The sequence below is a fragment of the Ambystoma mexicanum genome, chromosome 5p (assembly GCF_040938575.1).
Source record: "Ambystoma mexicanum isolate Mex_15411 chromosome 5p, UKY_AmexF1_1, whole genome shotgun sequence".
Lineage (NCBI taxonomy): Eukaryota > Metazoa > Chordata > Amphibia > Caudata > Ambystomatidae > Ambystoma > Ambystoma mexicanum.
In genome coordinates, this window is record NC_090930.1 from 796735653 (window position 1) to 796758346 (window position 22694).

The following is a 22694-nucleotide window of genomic DNA, read 5'->3' on the forward strand; positions in this document are numbered from 1 at the left end:
GGTGAATCCCACCAGAAAGGAACAATTTTTCTTAAGGAGCACTGTGATGGAAAGCACCAGATCCAAAAATCCTTCAATAAACTTGTGCTAAATATTTGCAAGACCGGTTTGTGGTGGGTTGGCTAGCTGACGAACCTACCTCAGATAACACGCTACTTCAGCCAGCAGCGTCAGACACCTTTCTGAAGGAGTTGCTATGGTGCGAAAGGTTGTGGGTAGACCACCATCCACAAATGGTGTCACTGGGTATACAATTGTGGGATAGGGCGCTAGCAATAATAAAACTGAAGGACCTGTTTTAGGCAGAGATCCCTCTGGGCTCATTGGCACCAGAAGCGTCCCAGGTGCGACAGGGAATGTGAATACACTGGGAATCAAGGGGCATTGCCACAATAGGGGACTTGCTTACAGGTACATCCTTTACACACTTTCTGGAACTGCCCAATACCACAGGGCTACACCATAGTCAGTACCTGCTATACTGCACAATAAAGAACCTGACAGTACGTAGATGGCCAACGTATGGTGAAAAAGTAGATGCACTCTCCTTGATTGACACATGTATGATATAGCCGAAGGCCCACACACAATTTCAAGGTTATACGGGTTCCTCCTGGAGAGCAGACCCACCTTAGATGTAAGCATAAAATCCCGATGGGAAGAAGAATTGGGGATCACATTCCCAGACACACATTGGGCACAGATACTGTGGTACCATAAGAAAGTGTCCCGGAACGCTAGACTGCAATTGATCCAACTGTAAGTAACACATAGAGCATATCTGACCCCTCACAAGATTTCCAAGTTTCCCGGGGCTGTTGCACAACACTGTCCCAGATGTGATGCCACTGACGTGGGTATGTTGCACATGTTCTGGTCCTGTCATAGCATATCGCAGTACTGGGGAGGCATAGCGGATAGGATGTACAAGGGAGTACTGAATATATACCTGCTATTACCTGAGGCCTGCTTGCTTGGCCGCTTTACATGCCCCAAACATTTGCGTTATGTTTCTAAAATTAAAGATTTAGTGTTCATACTAGCCACCGACGGATAGCTAGGACTTGGAAGTCTGTGAAAGGACCTCACTTAGAAGATTGGTGGAGAGACCTTAACACATGGGTGCAAGCAGAGACACACGGAGGCAAATGCAGAGATTATGGCATGAAATACACTTACACAATCACTGTTTGCACAAGTGTCTCTGGGGGATGTGGTTGGACAGGTGTTCCCTAAAGCTGTACAAATAGACCCTTCAGCACATAGCATAGGAAAAGAGATGCACTGAAACTTGACTAGCGACATCGGGGGAAGGAACTTGAGGGAGGATTGGAAGGGATGGCAGGAGTTAAGTAAAGTAAAGTAAAGTTGTGTATTGTCTGACAGGAGGTTTGCAGAATTGATGACAGTAATGCTCATTAATGCATAAATGTTTCACTCGATTTGTATGTTGTTTAATAAAACCAATAAAATCTGTTTTAAAACCAAGACCAAGATACCGTTGTACATGGCCAAAGGGTACTATTGCCTCTGGAACCAGGTCAATTAAGCAATTTTCTGGGCAATGTGCTGAAAGTACTCTGGAAGCTTTATCTTGGAAGACGTCAGCAAATTCACTGAGGTCTTGACGCATGCAGTTCACTCCAATGATCGAGTTGGGTTGAGCAGGACTTGCCAACACAGCATTTAAAGCATCGGTTAGAGCAGTAATCTGGCTTAAACAATAGGACGTTCTTGGTCCAGTTGATACTGGAATTATGCTCTCTCAACGAAGGTATACCCATAATCACAGAGAGGTGAGCAGCATGGATGACATCAAAACGCAAGGTTTCATTACGGTTGAAAATCTTAATTTCTAATTGATCTGTTGTACGTGTGATGGGACCTGAACTCAACTGTGTACCTTTGATTCCTTCTACAGTCTGTTTCTCTGCTCTTTCATGTAGCGGAATACATTCTTTCTTAGCCCATACCATCTCAACAAAATGTCCTGCTGCACCGCTGTCAATGGGGGCTAGGGTGTCTATAACCCGTCGATCAATGGTAATCTGGATGCTTACAACCATACGTCTGGTGTCTGCCTGAGAAGTACAGCTTGTAAGTGAAGTTGAGGGACTGGCATCCTGACCCTGGTAGCTGACCCCTCCTAGAACCCGGGCCTGTCATTTCCCAAATGCCTGGGTGGTACCTCAGGGCAGCTGAAGAGTAAATGGTCTCCGGATCCACAATACATACACAATCTCTTAGCAGCACCGACTTGCATTGGTTCTTCCTTAGATGTTTCGGGTGAGGCCGAAATAGGAAGTGAAACTCCTGGGGATGTCAACTGGGGTCCCCTGTTCTTTTTTCTCCCAGATCTCCTTTCTGTTAAGCAATATTATATTTGAAGAGCAAGGGATATCATAGCTGCCAAGGTATCCGGACAATTGGTGCAAGCGAATTCGTCTTTGATTTCCTCGTACGAGCCGCACCTGAAAATGGTAAATTGAGCTTCTTCCGGCCATCTGGCTTCTGAAGCAGTACGCTGGAACAGGTTTACGTATGACATTACATCCGCAGATCCTTTTTGTACGTCCAAGAGGAATTTGCAAGCGGAAAACACCACTTCTAGTCTTTCAAATGTACGTTTTAGTAAGGCTAGAAAGCCCCTATAGTCTTGTAAAGCCGGATTAAGAGACGTAACCAATGCAGTGGCCTAAGCAAGGACATTACCGACCATGTTTAAGATCGTAAATCTAATGCTGAAGTGGCCAGACGCATGCCATATCATATGTGCCAGTGCGGAATATAAAAGTGCACCACGCATGCGTCTGTGAATTCCTTGAGTCTTTTTGGTGATCCGTCAAACTTTCCTCAAGCCAGATCCATGGTGGGGAGATCCGTAGGGTGGTATTCTCTTGTGGTCATTAATTGTCTCAGAAGTGTTCTCAGGCTTGAGCATCTGTACTTTGAGAGTTAATCCTTGTACTGTGGAAAGCAGTTGTTGTACATGTTCTGCAGTGGCCATTGTTCCTTGTTGTTGCAAACTGTCAATGACACCCCCCCTACTCCTCACCTGAACCTTCAGATGAGGTATGGGGATATGGTTCTGTTGGGGTCTTTTCCATGCCTTTCTGTTCCTTCCTGGAGGTCTTTCGTTCTTGGCAGAGATATGGCCTGCCATGAGAATTAGCCACTATGCCTGATTGCCAACAGCCTAGGCAAGGGACTCATTCACCGGGACACAAGGCACAAAAAACCCCTGTAGGAAGTTCAGCAGAAACACAAAAAGATGAGGAGCAGTTCACTTGAGGGGTCCAAATTCGAGATCCATATCCTTCACAAAGGAGAAGAGAAACACTCCCAGAAAGCAGGAACCAAGCAAGAGGGAGCCCAGCACAGAAAGAAGCAGCAAGGCGGGAGCAGCAAGCAGGTAAGAAATCCACAATCACGCTGTCAGTCAGAAGCAGAAAAGAGTGAAAGGTACGGAAGGGGAGAACAAGCTTCTTACCCATGAGCAAGAATGATACAAGAATGATACAAGTCGAACCGGAAGTGAATATATCCAACCCTCGGTGGCCATGATGGAAAAGACTGGAGCAGGGGTGACGTTTCCGGAATAATGTGGAGGACCGTTAATGGTGCCCATTCCTCTCCTAACAGGCGCCAGAAAGAAGACAGCATGACATATGCATCATACAATATGCTGGGGTTAGCATTTTTTCCTTGACTTTCAAGATTGTGTTCTGCGCTATTTTTGCAACTTATGATGTTACATCATTTCTTTTGTTAGGAAGGTCCACGGCTGAGAATGTTTTTCAGCAGATAGCAGACTGAAAAACAGCACCGTGAAGGAGCTTACCATCCGCATATCAGCAGGTAGTATCACCCTCAAACCCAGATATGCACACTCAACACCCCCAATGTCTTGAGAGCTTACCTCTCATCCATTTGATATCCCATCTCTCGTCCTAGGTCTCCTGGCATAGAACTGTTACTGGAGCTTGCATGAATACTGACATCACAAACAGATCTGAACTGGTGCTGCCTCCTGAAGATTTCCTCTATTCTGTACAGCTGGGGCGGGAATAACTGCCATCATGCTAGGAAGTTCACGCTTCAAACAGCTATTTGCTATTTATTTTTTTGTTTTTATTCATTTGAAGTTATCTTGTAAAAACAATACAAAAATACAAATACATAAAAACACAAAAGTAGGAAACATCCACAATTGACAACCACAATCAAGATCAAAAACCTTGAGAGTCCACGTTAAGTAAGGTGGCGTTAGGAGGGCAACATGTTATAACTCTGGTAACCAACGGCATCAACAAATGGTGCACAAGGCATGTCGCAGAAAATATAACAAGGTTACACTGGCCCTTCAGAGGGGGCCTTACCTAGCAGGAAACTCAAAAGTCCCAAAAAGCACACAGAAGGGAAGGAGATGGCTAGAAAATTAAACTAATATAAAACTGTGATGCTGGAAATGCATCAGAGGGACAGGGCCTCCGTATCCTTGCCCTTTACTGCTTTTTATTGTGTGTTCTGTCGTGTTTTCTGCGCAGGAGTTCATGTGGGACTCCTGGCGGTGTAGCTCTTCCATTAGTTTTGGTGAACAGACTCATGGGATAACATTATGGCACCCAAGGGTAGGGGTGCAACCCTGTGCCCCTAGTGTATGTTTTTGGGCACCTGTGTGTGACCCACAGAGCAGGGTATGGGCTGGTGGCAGCTCCGTGCTGAATTGACTGGTGCCCTGAGCGTCCTCCATTTTGGGATGCCCAGGCCGTGTCATTGGAATTGGTAGATTCCTGATGGAGAAAAAATGCCCCCCATGGCCTCTTGCCTTCCATCGCCTGTTACCTTGATCTTCCCGAAGTCCTGGGAAGCCCTGACTCTGTCCCTTCCCCCTGACTGGCTGTTGGGTGGAAGTTCCATAAATGGTAGTGTGAGAAAGTGCTGACCAGACTGGCTGGAGCCTTCTCAACGACTGCATTTTGTGGGTACGCCTGTGGGTGGGACCTGGGTCAGTGGAGTGTGTGACGAATACACATTCTGTGTTGTGGGTGTCTAGTATCTAGTGGTTGACACAATGACCGAGACAGCCCTGCCCAAAACCGGTATGAATGCAGTGTGGAGTGTTGAATGGATTGGTACTTATCCCAATACACATAACTTATTGTGAGTGTCGGGAGAGAAGTGAATGGCCTGAATACACTGTGTGCCTGATTGGCTGCCTACCTGGATGAATACCCTTAGTCGTGATTGGATGCTTGAGTGTAACCCAGTGGAATGAATGGGAGATCAACAGTATATCTGGGGACCTCTCACTGATAGGAATCATGTTCAGAAGCTGAAGTCCACTACGACGAGTAACTGGAGTAACTGAAGCTTGACCGTGAAGCCCTACTGGATGAGAAGAATTGCTGTTGCTCTCCTTCACAATCTGAAAGCTGTTGTGTCTACAAGGACTGACCCAGAGAGGACCTGGTAAGGCGCCCTCTTCCCACGGTAAGTGGGACCATCGGGCATCAGCTGATCTTTGCCTAAGCTCCCTTGTAGACAGACCTTTGACAGGCTGCCGACCCGATAGGGGGACTGCTGCGGAAATCCAAGGAGAAGCGCCCGGACTGTTGTCCGCCACTATCGACGACCGCCGTCGCTGACCTGAGCTGCCGTGCTCCCGTTTGCCTAGAACTTCATTTATCCAAGGACGCTCTCGTCCGCATCGTCGCCGTCTTATCCTGCTGGAGAAGGCCTGACCGTCGACATGCTGAGGAGCATCCAACGGTGGGTTTCCACCACCCAAAGACCACTGAGACACCGACGAATTGGTGCCCTTTCTGGGCCACAGTTCTTCAAACTCTTTGCAGTCCAGAACTATCGACATCGAGGTGCCCCGCACGCCTCTTCCTTGCAGGACGTTTACACTTCCCGTCAACAAGCACAGCTAGGAACGACGCGGCCACTTCACCGTCGTAGCTCGACCTGTTCTCCGTCGGACCTTCGACACATCCCATGACTCCTGCCTTAAAGGGAGGGCACTCAAGAAGGGCTGTTGATTCCCCGACGAGGAACACTACAATGCCAGGTACTTTGGGGTTGCAGAACTATTGGGAAGTCTAGTGTGAACAATATATGGACTGGGCTTGTATCTTTATTCTACAGGTTGCCCAGGTGGGGGGATCTCCACACAGAGCTGTGTTTAACGGTAGTGACCAGTATGCTGCCAATTGTTCAACCATTTTGCTTTCCTTCCTCTCTCTACTGCTGGTTTCCAGTATAGTTGATGCACCTAAATGAGATCTAAAAATCATTGTGGTACCACTTTAGAATAGTATATATTTACCATTGGTGATTTTCCAAGCACACAGTGCGTTATCGCGATATTGTATATACCTTTGAATATTAATTATATAAAGACTGTGTTTTAACCGATACAGTGTGCGGACATTCCTTTGTGGGTGCTTGGGGACTACACTGTACTTAAGAACCAGCCTGCATCACCTCCTGAGAAGCTAGGCCTTGATTGCTCGTCCACGATACCAATAATAGAGAATCTTGGTGGGGTCCTCTGTGCCTCTCCTCTACCATACAGAGAGAGGAAGTACAGACACCCCCCACCTGCGTCGTTACACTAGTGGCAGCGGTGGGATGCTTATGGTTTTAAGAATCAGTGTATAATCGTGCAACTTACGAAGGATATCTGCACTTTGTTAAATTAAGGTTTAGTTGTGTACAAGATGACTGCATTACAAGCAATGGAATCTATTGCAAATGGTAAATTTACTCAGATGAGCTTAGAGGCTCTCCAGAGTGCTTGTGAAGCCAGGGATTTAGACTTTGTGGATAAGTCTAGGACGGACCTGATAGCTACCCTGGTGGACTACCAGACTGATTGTGAAACTCTTGAAGGGGGGATGCAACCAATGAGGACTCTACCACAAGGCTTGTCGCTGAATCTTCTTCTGGAATGCCACCATTCCTGCTGCCTCTGTTCCGAACCCCAGCACTTCCTTGGAACTTGAGTTATTAAGGATGACATTGGCCTTTGAATATCGCAAGCTGGAAATAGATTCTGAGCTTAAGAAAGAGGAGTTGGCACAGCAAGTGGAACTCAAGTATAGTGATCTTGAATTCAAAGACAAGGACACAGAATGTCAGCAAATCCAGTTAGGGAAATCTCGAGTGGAGACTTCAGCTAAACCAGTCGAGAGTGTCAGGTCCCCAGCAACCAAGTTTATGAAAGATTTGGTTGGTGTGTATGCGGAGGGTTCTGATTCCTCCAATGGATTGAAGCGTTTGAAATGGCTTGTGCAATTCATGATGTTGATAAGAGAGATTGGGCTAAGTGTTTGTTAAGCAGAGTGCCTCAAACTGGATATGACTGTATTTTGAAACTGAGTGTGGAAGAAAGGGGTCAGTATGAATGCATGTAGTCTGCTTTAATTGCCAAGTTTAGCAAGACACCGACCCAATACCTTAAACGGTTCAGGGATTTTAAGAAACAGGAGAATGTGTCTTGGATTGACTGGGTGAGTGCTGTGCACATGAACATGATGGGGTGGCTTGATAGTTAAAAAGTGAAATTGTTTTTTGAATTGTCCCACCTCTTGTTTTTTGAGCCTTTTTCGGAAGCCTGTTCACAGGAGCTAAGTCAGTATGTTGCTGACCAGAACATTTTTGACCACTTTAAGCTGGCTAGGTTGGCTGACAAGTGGGTCTCCCACCTGGTGTCCCCTAGGGACTCCAGTGGGAAGGACAAGGACAAAGAAAAGGGGGCCTCTCAGAGGCTGAGGAGTCTCAAAAGCAGACACAGTTGGGTAAACCAAAACCTTCGTCCCCTAAGAACCTAACAACTAGTGGGGATAAGTCTGTTGTGGGTGGGAGTAAGAGTAGTGATCCGGGTGCTGCGAGGCAGGGTCCCAATGGTTCCAGTACCGTACCCCACACTCCTGGCACTTATTGGGATTGTGGGTGTCATGAGCGCAACTCCCGAGGAGCCAAGACTGGCCCAGCGTCCCCGGAAGCAGGCTCATCATCCACACCCCCGGTTCCAGCAGACCCCTACAGGGGCCCTTTGGACCATGTCCTGGCGCATCTGGCGCCAGGCTCATAAGGAACCACAATCCCGGCGCCATGGGTGCCGGGCTCATATTCTTAAAGTGTGCAGTAGTGATTGGGTGGACTTACCTGTGGCAGACCATGCTGCATACTCACCTAGAACAATCCAAGCTGGGTGAAGTCCCAGCCACTGGCTGGGAGGGACTAATACTCTGTTACAGGAACGCTTTTCTTACCTGGGTGGGGCTGATGCTAATCCTCTGACACTGGAACTCTTTTCTTACCTGGGTGAGGCTGGAGGAAGAATACGTACCAAAGCACTTCTCCACTATTTAAACCATGCCTGATAGAATTCATGTGCTTCGCGTTATTCTGCAGCAGCAGCAGGACGCTCACCGAGTCGGCTCCTGCATTCCAGTTCCAGACACACCCTCAGCTTCTCGAGCAGCAACCTGTGGATGAAGAAAAGGCACAGGAACATCTACACACCAGAATTCAGCCACAAGAGTCCAGTCTCCGACAACCTGCTAATAAAGACATAAGGTTAGAAAACGGGCAACACGCTCGCAGCTGCGCTCGCTTACCTTATCCATCCGTGATCACACCGGAGTTCACCGCGGCCTTCGCTTCGGCAGCATCCCAGCACCTGGAAGACAAAAGACATTGTTAGTGGTGTCCGAGCCGAAGTGGCCACAATTCAGTAATACTTACGCGCTTCTTCACGCGCAGCAGCGGCAGCATCGCCCTCAGCATTTCGGCACCTGAAAGGAAGGAAAAGACATTATCAGAGGCGCCCATTTGGAAAACGGCCACAATTCAGTTATACTTACGTGCCACCGCATGTGCAACAGCGGCGGCATCGGCCACAGCACCTCGGCACCTGAAAGACAGAAAAGGACATTATAAAAGGGTGCTCCTTCAGAAGTGGCCTCAGATCTTCTATACTCACGAGCCTCTTCTTGCACAGCAGTGGTGGTGTCGCCAACAGCTCCTCGGCACCTGAAGGACTATTACAAGCCACAAAAGGACACTGAGCCTAAACACTGAAATCATCCAGTGACGTAACTGGATTCCACGCGCCCCTGCACCAGAAGCAGGATGGAGAGCTCGGCTTTACTAAACCAAAGGTGAGAGTTCGTGGAGACCAGTCGAGAACCAAGAAGTGGGAAAAGCAGAAGATTGGTGGGAGAACTTATCCAACCAGCTTGTAATTACCCCTTTTTCTTCCTCCTGCAGAAAACTCACCTTACAAGCCAGACAGTCAATATTCGGAGGTCCTGCCCAGAGCGTCTTCCGAGTTCTACGCCTCATCATAGTCATAGAAGCAACTGTAGCAGTCCTGTTTGAGTCAGCGCCTCCGTAGGAATCAGGTGAGCGTTACAGAACGTGAAGCCTACCCATAATCTCCTACCCAGGCGCTATGGAAACTTCCGACACAGACCAATTGGCCCAGTTGTTGGGGGAATTAAGAGCTGAAGTCCATGCTGCTCACCAGGAAACGAACGCCCTTAAGAGGGAACTGACAATCTCGCCAGACAGTTATTACAGAGTCAAGCGGGGCAAACTCCTCTACCTAACTCAGGGGGGAATAATACCCCAGTTACTTCAACCAATCCCGTTCAAATCAACCTACCTGGAAATGTGCCATTGGCACCACCTGAACGCTTTTCTGGTGACCCTAAAAGATTTGCAGTGTTTAAAAAACAATGCCGACTGCACTTTCTTTGTAGACACGCAGCCTTTCCAACTGACCAGACCAAGGTAGCCTTTGTACTTTCGTATCTTAGCGGCAGCGCCGCTGATTGGTCGATCCGTCTGGTTACACAGGATGACCCAATTCTTCAGAACTTCTCAGCCTTCCAGGCGAGTATGGAGAGACTTTTTGCAAGACATTCCCAAGGGCAGGCCCTGGACAACAAACTCCTCTCCCTGCGACAGGGCAACCAGGACCTCTTAGCCTACATTGCATCTTTTAATAGGTTAATCGTGGAAACTAGATGGCCCGAGGATAAAAGGATCGCGCTATTTCACAGAGGTCTGCGTGGTGAACTTAAAGACGTCCTTGCCCAGGTCGTGAATCCTCCTCAGGACTGTTCGGAATATATTGATTTGGTGGTCCAATTGGATCATAGGCTCCAAAACAGAAAGGCGGACCGATCCAGGTTTGAAACCCGAGTATTCACGAAAACACAAAGCAACGCCAAAGGGGTCGACACCGTTGAACCTATGCAGATTGGGGCCATAAAGGGTCCCTTAACCCAGAAAGAGCGTGACAGAGGACGACAAATGCAATTGTGCCTCTATTGTGGAAACTTCGCGATTGCCCGGTAAAACCACCTAAGAAGACAGTAGGAGCTTCTGACAAGAACTTTGAAAAGCCTGAACCGGGAAACAACCTCGCCCGACAAGTGTAGAGGTCCGCTTGCCGAGCTTAAAAACCAGTTCTTTGACCTCGCACTTCATAATGCCTATGGTCCTCGTAAACCCAAAGCAACCAGAACGTTTGCATGCTATTAAGGCATACATTGATAGTGGAGCAATAGGAAATTACGTGGACCGCAAATTGGCTTCCAGGATGAACCTACCTCTTTGTCCAAAGGCGGTTAAAGACGTCATTACCATGGTGGATGGGATCGAAATCGCCTCCGGACCGGTAACCCATACCACTGCTGAAGTGACGTTACTAGGCCAAGACGGGCATCGAGAGGTAATTGTGTTCGACGTGATCAAGGCTCCTCAATTACAAGTAATCCTAGGAGTCCCTTGGTTGGAGAAACACAACCCTCAGATTGATTGGCGAGCAAAGACGATAATGTTCCCTGAGTGTGCACCAACCTGCTATCCACAACCCAGCATTGGCCTAGCGTCAGCAACGACTGATGGTCCACAATTACCTCAAGAGTATCGAGAGTTCCAAGATGTTTTTCAAAAAGAATAGGCTAACACCTTGCCACCTCACAGATCATACGATTGTCAGATAGATCTGCTACCCGGTGCAACTCCCCCTTGCAGTAGGATTTACGCCCTCACCGAGCCTGAGAACCTTCATCTGCGACAGTATTTAGACCAGTATCTGGCCAATGGCTTTATCCGTCCGTCAAAGTCTCCTGCATCCTCGGCTCTGTTCTTCGTACCAAAAAAAGAAAGTGACCTCAGAACCTGTATTGATTACCGTGCTCTGAATCAGATAACAGTAAAAAACAGATACCCCTTACCTCTGATCCCGGAACTCCTCGACCAGGTGAAAAACGCCTGTATTTATACCAAGCTTGATCTCCGGGGAGCTTATCATTTGGTACGGATCAAGGAAGGTGATGAATGGAAGACGGCATTTCGCACTAAGTATGGGCTATTTGAATACCAAGTGATGCCCTTCGGACTATGTAATGCGCCGGCCGCCTTCCAATATTTCATGAATGACGTCCTCAGAGAGCTCATTGATGTCTGTGTTGTCGTCTACATAGACGACATTCTTGTGTACTCATCTTCGGAAGCTGATCATCGAAATCATGTTAGGGCGGTTCTTGAAAAACTTCGCCAACATAAACTCTTTGCCAAGCTCGAGAAATGTGCCTTTCATGTCACCGAGGTCGAATTTCTGGGATTTATTCTGACACCCAAAGGAGTCCACATGGACTCGAGAAAAGTTGACGCAATCCTCAAATGGCCATCTCCTACTTCCGTGAAAGGCGTTCAAAGCATGCTAGGCTTTGCCAATTTTTACCGCAGATTTATTCCAGAGTTTTCACGAGTGGTACAACCCATCACATCCCTCTTAAGAAAAAATAAGCGCTTTGAATGGTCTGCAGAAGCTGAACAAGCCTTCCAAGAGCTAAAGGCCAAGTTCACCTTGGCGCCAATACTGAAACACCCACGCCCGGATCTCCCTTACATCGTAGAAAAAGACGCATCCAGCTTAGCAATGGGAGCAGTTCTATCACAAAGGGATCCAGAGACTAACCAACTGCATCCTGTGGCGTTTTGGTCTCGAAAGTTCTCGGCGCCTGAGATTAATTACACCATCACGGACAAAGAGCTTTTAGCTATTAAATCCGCCTTTAAGGCACGGCGGCATTATCTCCTCAGGGCCAAACACACCGTTACGGTGATCACCGATCATCGAAATCTACAGTATCTGAAAACCGCCAAAGCTCAATCCTCCAGACAGCTTCGCTGGGCTCTATTCTTTGCTGAATTTGACTTCGTGATCACTTACCGCCCGGGCAACAAGAACGGCAAAGCGGATGCTCTTTCCCGAATTGGAATGGGCGATAACGTTGTCAATCCCGAACCCGTACCAATAATTCCTGAACAAAGGATCTTGGGTCTGATTTCTTCGCAATCCATCGAGGATATTGAGGCAAAAACTAAACAACTTGTGACCCCATCAGACTTACAGAGCTGGTTACAAAGAGGAGAGAACTTCACCGTAAACAATGACTTGCCTTTTTTCCAAGGACGATTATTCCTACCACACGCCGATTTACAAAAACAGGTAATCTCCTGTTATCATGATTCATTAATGGAGGGTCACCCTGGCATCGCCAAAACCACAGAAAAAGTGAAGAGACACTTCTGGTGGCCTTCAGGAAGAAAAGACATAAAAGAATTTGTGATGTCCTGTGGTGTGTGCGCTCAAAACAAGGGTCAAAAGAAAAGGCCGGCTGGTCTTCTGCAACCATTAGACATTCCACCGTGTCCCTGGCAAACCCTTTCCATGGAATTCATCACAGACTTACCCTCTTGTCCCGGGTACAACACTATTCTCGTTATTGTGGATTTGTTTTCTAAAATGGCCCACTTCATTCCGCTAAAAGGCTTACCTTCAGCTTCAGTACTAGCCAGAGAATTCCTTGAAAACATTGTCCAGTTACACGGCTTCCCGCCGGTACTAATCTCTGATAGAGGAAGCCAGTTTATTTCTCACTTTTGGCGTAGTTGTTGTCGGTCAGCTCAAATCGATGTAAGACTTTCAACCAGCCATCACCCCCCAGACCGACGGGCAAACCGAGAGAACAAACCAGACTCTCGAACAATATTTACGATGCATGCTACAACAGTCTGAAAGCAACTGGAAGGACATCCTTTGGATAGCTGAATATGCATACAACAATTCAGTTCATTCGGGAACCGGGAAGAGTCCCTTCTACATCTTGTATGGAATTCATCCTCGAACCTCCAACCTCGACCCACCTCAAGATCTTGGAACACCCGCCGTAGATCAGTTGCACTCTGTTATTACCCAAGCTTTCAAGGAAGCGACTGCACATCTACAACAAGCTAAAGAAAGGTACAAAAAAGGAGCAGACCAACACCGAAGCAATGCCCCTCAATACCAGGTTGGGGATCAAGTCTGGTTGTCCACCAAACATTTATCGCTAAAAGGACCTCGCACCTTCAACCCCAAATACCTGGGACCATATTCAATTACGGCCATAATTAATCCAGTGGCCGTTAAATTAGATTTGCCAACCCATATGAGAATACATCCTGTGTTTCACGTATCTCTTTTGAAACCCATGCAACCTGGAACCAGACTGACCAGACCTCCAGAACCCATTCAGGTGAATGGAGAGCCCGAATTTGAAGTTAAAAACATTTTGGACTCCAAGATCATCAAATCAAAACTATTCTACTTAATCGACTTGAAAGGCTACGGACCCCAGGAAAGATCCTGGGAACCCTATGACTACGTCCATGCTCCTCGTCTAGTCAGGAAATTCCACCGAACCTTTCCCGATAAACCAACACCCCCGGGGAGGACAAGTTTGGGAGGGGCCTTGAGGGGGGGTGCTGTCATGAGCGCTACTCCCGAGGAGCCAAGACTGGCCCAGTGTCCCCGGAAGCAGGCTCATCATCCACACCCCCGGTTCCAGCAGACCCCTACAGGGGCCCTTTGGACCATATCCTGGTGCCTCTGGCGCCAGGCTCATGAGGAACCACAGTCCCGGCGCCATGGGCGCCGGGCTCATATTCTTAAAGTGTGCAGTAGTGATTGGGTGGACTTACCTGTGGCAGACCATGCTGAATACTCACCTAGAACAATCCAAGCTGGGTGAAGTCCCAGCCACTGGCTGGGAGGGACCAATCCTCTGTTACAGGAACTCTTTTCTTACCTGGGTGGGGCTGATGCTAATCCTCTGACACTGGAACTCTTTTCTTACCTGGGTGAGGCTGGAGGAAGAATACGCACCAAAGCACTTCTCCACTATTTAAACCACGCCCGATAGAATTCACGTGCTTTGCGTTATTCTGCAACAGCAGCAGGACGCTCACCGAGTCGGCTCCTGCATTCCAGGTCCAGACACACCCTCAGCTTCTCGAGCAGCAACCTGTGGATGAAGAAAAGGCACAGGAACATCTACTCACCAGAATTCAGCCACAAGAGTCCAGTCTCCGACAACCTGCTAATAAAGACATGAGGTTAGAAAACGGGCAACACGCTCGCAGCTGTGCTCGCTTACCTTATCCATCCGTGATCACACCGGAGTTCACCGCGGCCTTCGCTTTGGCAGCATCCCAGCACCTGGAAGACAAAAGACATTGTTAGTGGTGTCCGAGCCGAAGTGGCCACAATTCAGTAATACTTACGCGCTTCTTCACGCGCAGCAGCGGCAGCATCGCCCTCAGCATTTCGGCACCTGAAAGGAAGGAAAAGACATTATCAGAGGCGCCCATTTGTAAAACGGCCACAATTCAGTTATACTTACGTGCCACCGCACGTGCAACAGCGGCGGCATCGCCCACAGCATCTCGGCACCTGATAGACAGAAAAGGACATTATAAAAGGGTGCTCCTTCAGAAGCGGCCTCAGATCTTGTATACTCACGAGCCTCTTCTTGCACAGCAGTGGTGGTGTCGCCAACAGCTCCTCGGCACCTGAAGGACTATTACAAGCCACAAAAGGACACTGAGCCTAAACACTGAAATCATCCAGTGACGTAACTGGATTCCACGAGCCCCTACACCAGAAGCAGGATGGAGAGCTCGGCTTTACTAAACCAAAGGTGAGAGTTCGTGGAGACCAGTCGAGAACCAAGAAGTGGGAAAAGCAGAAGATTGGTGGGAGAACTTATCCAACCAGCTTGTAATTACCCCTTTTTCTTCCACCTGCAGAAAACTCACCTTACAAGCCAGACAGTCAATATTCGGAGGTCCTGCCCAGAGCGTCTTCCGAGTTCTACGCCTCATCATAGTCATAGAAGCAACTGTAGCAGTCCTGTTTGGGTCAGCGCCTCCGTGGGAATCAGGAGAGCGTTACAGAACGTGAAGCCTACCCATAATCTCCTACCCAGGCGCTATGGAAACTTCCGACTCAGACCAATTGGCCCAGTTGTTGGGGGAATTAAGAGCTGAAGTCCATGCTGCTCGCCAGGAAACGAACGCCCTTAAGAGGGAATTGATAATGTCAAAAGAACGAACTGACGATCTCGCCAGACAGTTATTACAGAGTCAAGTGGGGCAAACTCCTCTACCTAACTCAGGGGGGAATAATACCCCAGTTACTTCAACCAATCCCGTTCAAATCAACCTACCTGGAAATGTGCCATTGGCACCACCTGAACGCTTTTCTGGTGACCCTAAAAGATTTGCAGTGTTTATAAATCAATGCCGACTGCACTTTCTTTGTAGACACGCAGCCTTTCCAACTGACCAGACCAAGGTAGCCTTTGTACTTTTGTATCTTAGCGGCAGCGCCGCTGATTGGTCGATCCCTCTGGTTATACAGGATGACCCAATTCTTCAGAACTTCTCAGCCTTCCAGGCGAGTATGGAGAGACTTTTTGCAAGACATTCCAAAGGGCAGGCCCTGGACAACAAACTCCTCTCCCTGCGACAGGGCAACCAGGACCTCTTAGCCTACATTGCATCTTTTAATAGGTTAATCGTGGAAACTAGATGGCCCGAGGATAAAAGGATCAGGCTATTTCACAGAGGTCTGCGTGGTGAACTTAAAGACGTCCTTGCCCAGGTCGTGAATCCTCCTCAGGACTGTTCGGAATATATTGATTTGGTGGTCCATTTGGATCATAGGCTCCAAAACAGAAAGGCGGACCGATCCAGGTTTGAAACCCGAGTATTCACGAAAACACAGAGCAACGCCAAAGGGGTCAACACTGTTGAACCTATGCAGATTGGGGCCATAAAGGGTCCCTTAACCCAGAAAGAGCGTGACAGAAGAAGACAAATGCAATTGTGCCTCTATTATGGAAACTCTGGACATCTTCTTCGAGATTGCCCGGTAAAACCACCTAAGAAGAGAGTAGGAGCTTCTGACAAGAACTCTGAAAAGCCTGAGCCGGGAAACAACCTCGCCCGACAAGTGTAGAGGTCCGCTTGCCGAGCTTAAAAACCAGTTCTTTGACCTCGCACTTCATAATGCCTATGGTCCTCGTAAACCCAAAGCAACCAGAACGTTTGCATGCTATTAAGGCATACATTGATAGTGGAGCAATAGGAAATTACGTGGACCGCGAATTGGCTTCCAGGATGAACCTACCTCTTTGTCCAAAGGCGGTTAAAGACGTCATTACCAAGGTGGATGGGACCGAAATCGCCTCCGGACCGGTAACCCATACCACTGCTGAAGTGACGTTACTAGGCCAAGACGGGCATCGGGAGGTAATTGTGTTCGACGTGATCAAGGCTCCTCAATTCCAAGTAATCCTAGGAATCCCTTGGTTGGAGAAACACAACCCTCAGATTGATTGGCGAGCAAAGACGATAATGTTCCCTGAGTGTGCACCAACCTGCTATCCACGACCCAGCATTGGCCTAGCGTCAGCAACGACTGACGGTCCACAATTACCTCAAGAGTATCGAGAGTTCCAAGATGTTTTTCAAAAAGAACAGGCTAACACCTTGCCACCTCACAGATCATACGATTGTCAGATAGATCTGCTACCCGGTGCAACTCCCCCTTGCAGTAGGATTTACGCCCTCACCGAGCCTGAGAACCTTCATCTGCGACAGTATTTAGAACAGTATCTGGCCAATGGCTTTATCCGTCCGTCAAAGTCTCCTGCATCCTCGGCTCTGTTCTTCGTACCAAAAAAAGAAGGTGACCTCAGAACCTGTATTGATTACCGTGCTCTGAATCAGATAACAGTAAAAAACAGATACCCCTTACCTCTGATCCCGGAACTCCTCGACCAGGTGAAAAACGCCTGTATTTATATCAATCTTGATCTCGGGGGAGCTTATCATTTGGTACGGATCAAGGAAGGTGATGAATGGAAGACGGCATTTCGCACTAAGTATGGGCTATTTGAATACCAAGTGATGCCCTTCGGACTATGCAATGCGCCGGCCGCCTTCCAATATTTCATGAATGATGTCCTCAGAGAGCTCATTGATGTCTGTGTTGTCATCTACATAGACGACATTCTTGTGTACTCATCTTCGGAAGCTGATCATCGAAATCATGTTAGGGCGGTCCTTCAAAAACTTCGCCAACATAAACTCTTTGCCAAGCTCGAGAAATGTGCCTTTCATGTCACCGAGGTCGAATTTCTGGGATTTATTCTGACACCCAAAGGAGTCCACATGGACTCGAGAAAAGTTGACGCAATCCTCAAATGGCCATCTCCTACTTCCATGAAAGGCGTTCAAAGCATGCTAGGCTTTGCCAATTTTTACCGCAGATTTATTCCAGAGTTTTCACGAGTGGTACAACCCATCACATCCCTCTTAAGAAAAAATAAGCGCTTTGAATGGTCTGCAGAAGCTGAACAAGCCTTCCAAGAGCTAAAGGCCAAGTTCACCTCGGCGCCAATACTGAAACACCCACGCCCGGATCTCCCTTACATCGTTGAAACCGACGCTTCTAGCTTAGCAATGGGAGCAGTTCTATCACAAAGGGATCCAGAGACCAACCAACTGCATCCTGTGGCGTTTTGGTCTCGTAAGTTCTCAGCGCCTGAGATTAATTACATCACCACGGACAAAGAGCTTTTAGCTATTAAATCCGCCTTTAAGGCCTGGCGGCATTATCTCCTCGGGGCCAAACACACCGCGTTACGGTGATCACCGATCATCGAAATCTACAGTATCTGAAAACCGCCAAAGCTCAATCCTCCAGACAGCTTCGCTGGGCTCTATTCTTTGCTGAATTTGACTTCGTGATCACTTACCGCCCGGGCAACAAGAACGGAAAAGCGGATGCTCTTTCCCGAATTGGAATGGGCGATAACGTTGTCAATCCCAAACCCGTACCAATAATTCCTGAACAAAGGATCTTGGGTCTGATTTCTTCGGAATCCATCGAGGATATTGAGGCAAAAACTAAACAACTTGTGACCCCATCAGACTTACAGAGCTGGTTACAAAGAGGAGAGAACTTCACCGTAAACAATGACTTGCCTTATTTCCAAGGACGATTATTCCTACCACACACCGATTTACAAAAACAGGTAATCTCCTGTTATCATGATTCATTAATGGAGGGTCACCATGGCATCGCCAAAACCACAGAAAAAGTGAAGAGACACTTCTGGTGGCCTTCATGGAGAAAAGACATAAAAGAATTTGTGATGTCCTGTGGTGTGTGCGCTCAAAACAAGGGTCAAAAGAAAAGGCTGGCTGGTCTTCTGCAACCATTAGACATTCCACCGTGTCCCTGGCATACCCTTTCCATGGACTTCATCACAGACTTACCCTCTTGTTCCGGGTACAACACTATTCTCATTATTGTGGATTTGTTTTCTAAAATGGCCGACTTCATTCCTCTAAAAGGCTTACCTTCAGCTTCAGTACTAGCCAGAGAATTCCTTGAAAACATTGTCCGGTTACACGGCTTCCCGTCGGTACTAATCTCTGATAGAGGAAGCCAGTTTAATTCTCACTTTTGGCGTAGTTGTTGTCGGTCAGCTCAAATCGATGTAAGACTTTCAACCAGCCACTACCCCCAGACCGACGGGAAAACCGAGAGAACAAACCAGACTCTCGAACAATATTTACGATGCATGCTACAACAGTCTGAAAGCAACTGGAAGGACATCCTTTGGATAGCTGAATATGCATACAACAATTCAGTTCATTCGGGAACCGGGAAGAGTCCCTTCTACATCTTGTATGGAATTCATCCTCAAACCTCCAACCTCGACCCACCTCAAGATCTTGGAACACCCGCCGTAGATCAGTTGCACTCTGTTATTACCCAAGCTTTCAAGGAAGCGACTGCACATCTACAACAAGCTAAAGAAAGGTACAAAAAAGGAGCAGACCAACACCGAAGCGATGCCCCTCAATACCAGGTTGGGGATCAAGTCTGGTTGTCCACCAAACATTTATCGCTAAAAGGACCTCGCACCTTCAACCCCAAATACCTGGGACCATATTCAATTACGGCCATAATTAATCCAGTGGCCGTTAAATTAGATTTGCCAACCCATATGAGAATACATCCTGTGTTTCACCTATCTCTTTTGAAACCCATGCAACCTGGAACCAGACTGACCAGACCTCCAGAACCCATTCAGGTGAATGGAGAGCCCGAATTTGAAGTTAAAAACATTTTGGACTCCAAGATCATCAAATCAAAACTATTCTACTTAATCGACTGGAAAGGCTACGGACCCCAGGAAAGATCCTGGGAACCCTATGACTACGTCCATGCTCCTCGTCTAGTCAGGAAATTCCACCGAACCTTTCCCGATAAACCAAAACCCCCGGGGAGGACAAGTTTGGGAGGGGCCTTGAGGGGGGGTGCTGTCATGAGCGCTACTCCAGAGGAGCCAAGACTGGCCCAGTGTCCCCAGAAGCAGGCTCATCATCCACACCCCCGGTTCCAGCAGACCCCTACAGGGGCTCTTTGGACCATGTCCTGGTGCCTCTGGCACCAGTCTCATAAGGAACCACAGTCCCGGCACCATGGGCGCCGGGCTCATATTCTTAAAGTGTGCAGTAGTGATTGGGTAGACCATGCTGCATACTCACCTAGAACAATCCAAGCTGGGTGAAGTCCCAGCCACTGGCTGGGAGGGACCAATCCTCTGTTACAGGAACTCTTTTCTTACCTGGGGGGGGCTGATGCTAATCCTCTGACACTGGAACTCTTTTCTTACCTGGGTGAGGCTGGAGGAAGAATACGCACCAAAGCACTTCTCCACTATTTAAACCACGCCCGATAGAATTCACGTGCTTTGTGTTATTCTGCAACAGCAGCAGGACGCTCACGGAGTCGGCTCCTGCATTCCAGGTCCAGACACACCCTCAGCGTCTCGAGCAGCAACCTGTGGATGAAGAAAAGGCACAGGAACATCTACTCACCAGAATTCAGCCACAAGAGTCCAGTCTCCGACAACCTGCTAATAAAGACATGAGGTTAGAAAACGGGCAACACGCTCGCAGCTACGCTCGCTTACCTTATCCATCCGTGATCACACCGGAGTTCACCGCGGCCTTCGCTTCGGCAGCATCCCAGCACCTGGAAGACAAAAGACATTGTTAGTGGTGTCCGAGCCGAAGTGGCCACAATTCAGTAATACTTATGCGCTTCTTCACGCGCAGCAGCGGCAGCATCGCCCTCAGCATTTCGGCACCTGAAAGGAAGGAAAAGACATTATCAGAGGCGCCCATTTGGAAAACGGCCACAATTCAGTTATACTTACGTGCCACCGCACGTGCAACAGCGGCGGCATCGCCCACAGCATCTCGGCACCTGAAAGACAGAAAAGGACATTATAAAAGGGTGCTCCTTCAGAAGCGGCCTCAGATCTTCTATACTCACGAGCTTCTTCTTGCACAGCAGTGGTGGTGTCGCCAACAGCTCCTCGGCACCTGAAGGACTATTACAAGCCACAAAAGGACACTGAGCCTAAACACTGAAATCATCCAGTGACGTAACTGGATTCCACGCGCCCCTGCACCAGAAGCAGGATGGAGAGCTCGGCTTTACTAAACCAAAGGTGAGAGTTCGTGGAGACCAGTCGAGAACCAAGAAGTGGGAAAAGCAGAAGATTGGTGGGAGAACTTATCCAACCAGCTTGTAATTACCCCTTTTTCTTCCTCCTGCAGAAAACTCACCTTACAAGCCAGACAGTCAATATTCGGAGGTCCTGCCTAGAGCGTCTTCCGAGTTCTACGCCTCATCATAGTCATAGAAGCAACTGTAGCAGTCCTGTTTGGGTCAGCGCCTCCGTGGGAATCAGGTGAGCGTTACAGTGGGGCTCTTGATCACTGAAGGGGTGTCCCAAGTGTAAGGGTAAGGCACTTGGAGTCCAGTCTGTCAGCCTGACCTATCCCTACTCTGTACCTGAGGCGGAGGCCACTGTCCTCCCCTCTTCTACTGGAATCACCTTCGGTGCTCCCGTAGAGATTTCCTTAGTGTCCCTTGGGGCCTGGGACCAGTACGCAGAAGTACTGGCGAGTATCCCACAGAACACTCGTAGGTTTTTGAGACGTGTCCTCTTGAATGGCCAGCCTTCTACTGGTTTGAGAGACACTGGGGCAAGCATGACAGTGGTGGACAGGACCCTGCTCAAGCCAGAGGACTATATAGGTGTTCTTCTGAGAACAACCAGGTTAGCTGGTGGGCCTCCCAAATTATCGCCTGTAGCCTTAGTCAACATTACGATTGGTGACAAGACAGCAAAGCTTCCAGTCCTGGTTCAGGACAACGTGCCTGCGGACATTGTGTTAGGAAACGATTTGGTCGAGTTGGGGATGATCACGGATGGTCTACCTATGGCTGCTGTGGCGGTCACCCAATCGCAGGTCACACAGGGTCTGGCTGCGAGCCCGGTATCCTTGCCGACGGTGAAACCCAAGGCACGAAGGAAACAGTAAAGTAAGAAGGCCACCTCTGCGGAGGGAGCCCCTGCTCTTCCTGCTGTTCCGTCTGCACCCATTGGGATCCATGCTCCAGACGGGCTGGGTCCAGTGGTGAATCCCCTCTCAACTCCTGTGGGAGATGAGCCAGAAGACTTTCCTGTGGGAGAGGCTCTCAACCCGGAGGATTATTCCAACCTTCAATGCTTGTTATCTGAAGGGGGACCCTCCTGGGCAGACTTCTGTAAGGGACAGAGAGAGTGCCACTCTCTCGAGGGTCTGAGGAAACAGGCCCTGTCCCAAGCACAAGAAAAAGTGCCTAGGACATTCCAGATTTATTGGGAGGGTAAGCTCCTTGTTAGTGAGCCCACTAAGCCTGAACCTGATGCCCTCAAGAGGTTGGTGGAACCACAGGTTTACAGGCCCTTCCTGCTGCAGTTGCTGCATGAGATACCCTTGTCTGGTCATCTTGGTATCAGGAAGACTAAGCAGAGGCTCTCTGCCCATTTTACTGGCCTCGGATGGGAGTAGAAGTGGAGTCCCACTGCAGGACCTACCCAACTTGTCAGTTGTCTGGCAAGACTGGCCGCAGTGTCATTGCCCCACTTCAACCATTGGCAGTGGTTGGCACACCGTTTGAGAGGGTGGGCATCGACATCGTCGGTCCCCTTGACCCTCGCACTTCAGGTGGACATCGGTTCATCCTGGTCTTGGTAGATCATGTCACCAGGTACCCCCAGGATATACCCTTTTGGACTGTAACTGCCAGGGCTCTCCTGGGCATTTTCACTCGTGTTGTATTCCCTAAGGAGGTTGTCTCTGATAGAGGATCCAACTTCATGTCTAGTTACATGAAAACCACGTGGAAAGAGTGTGGG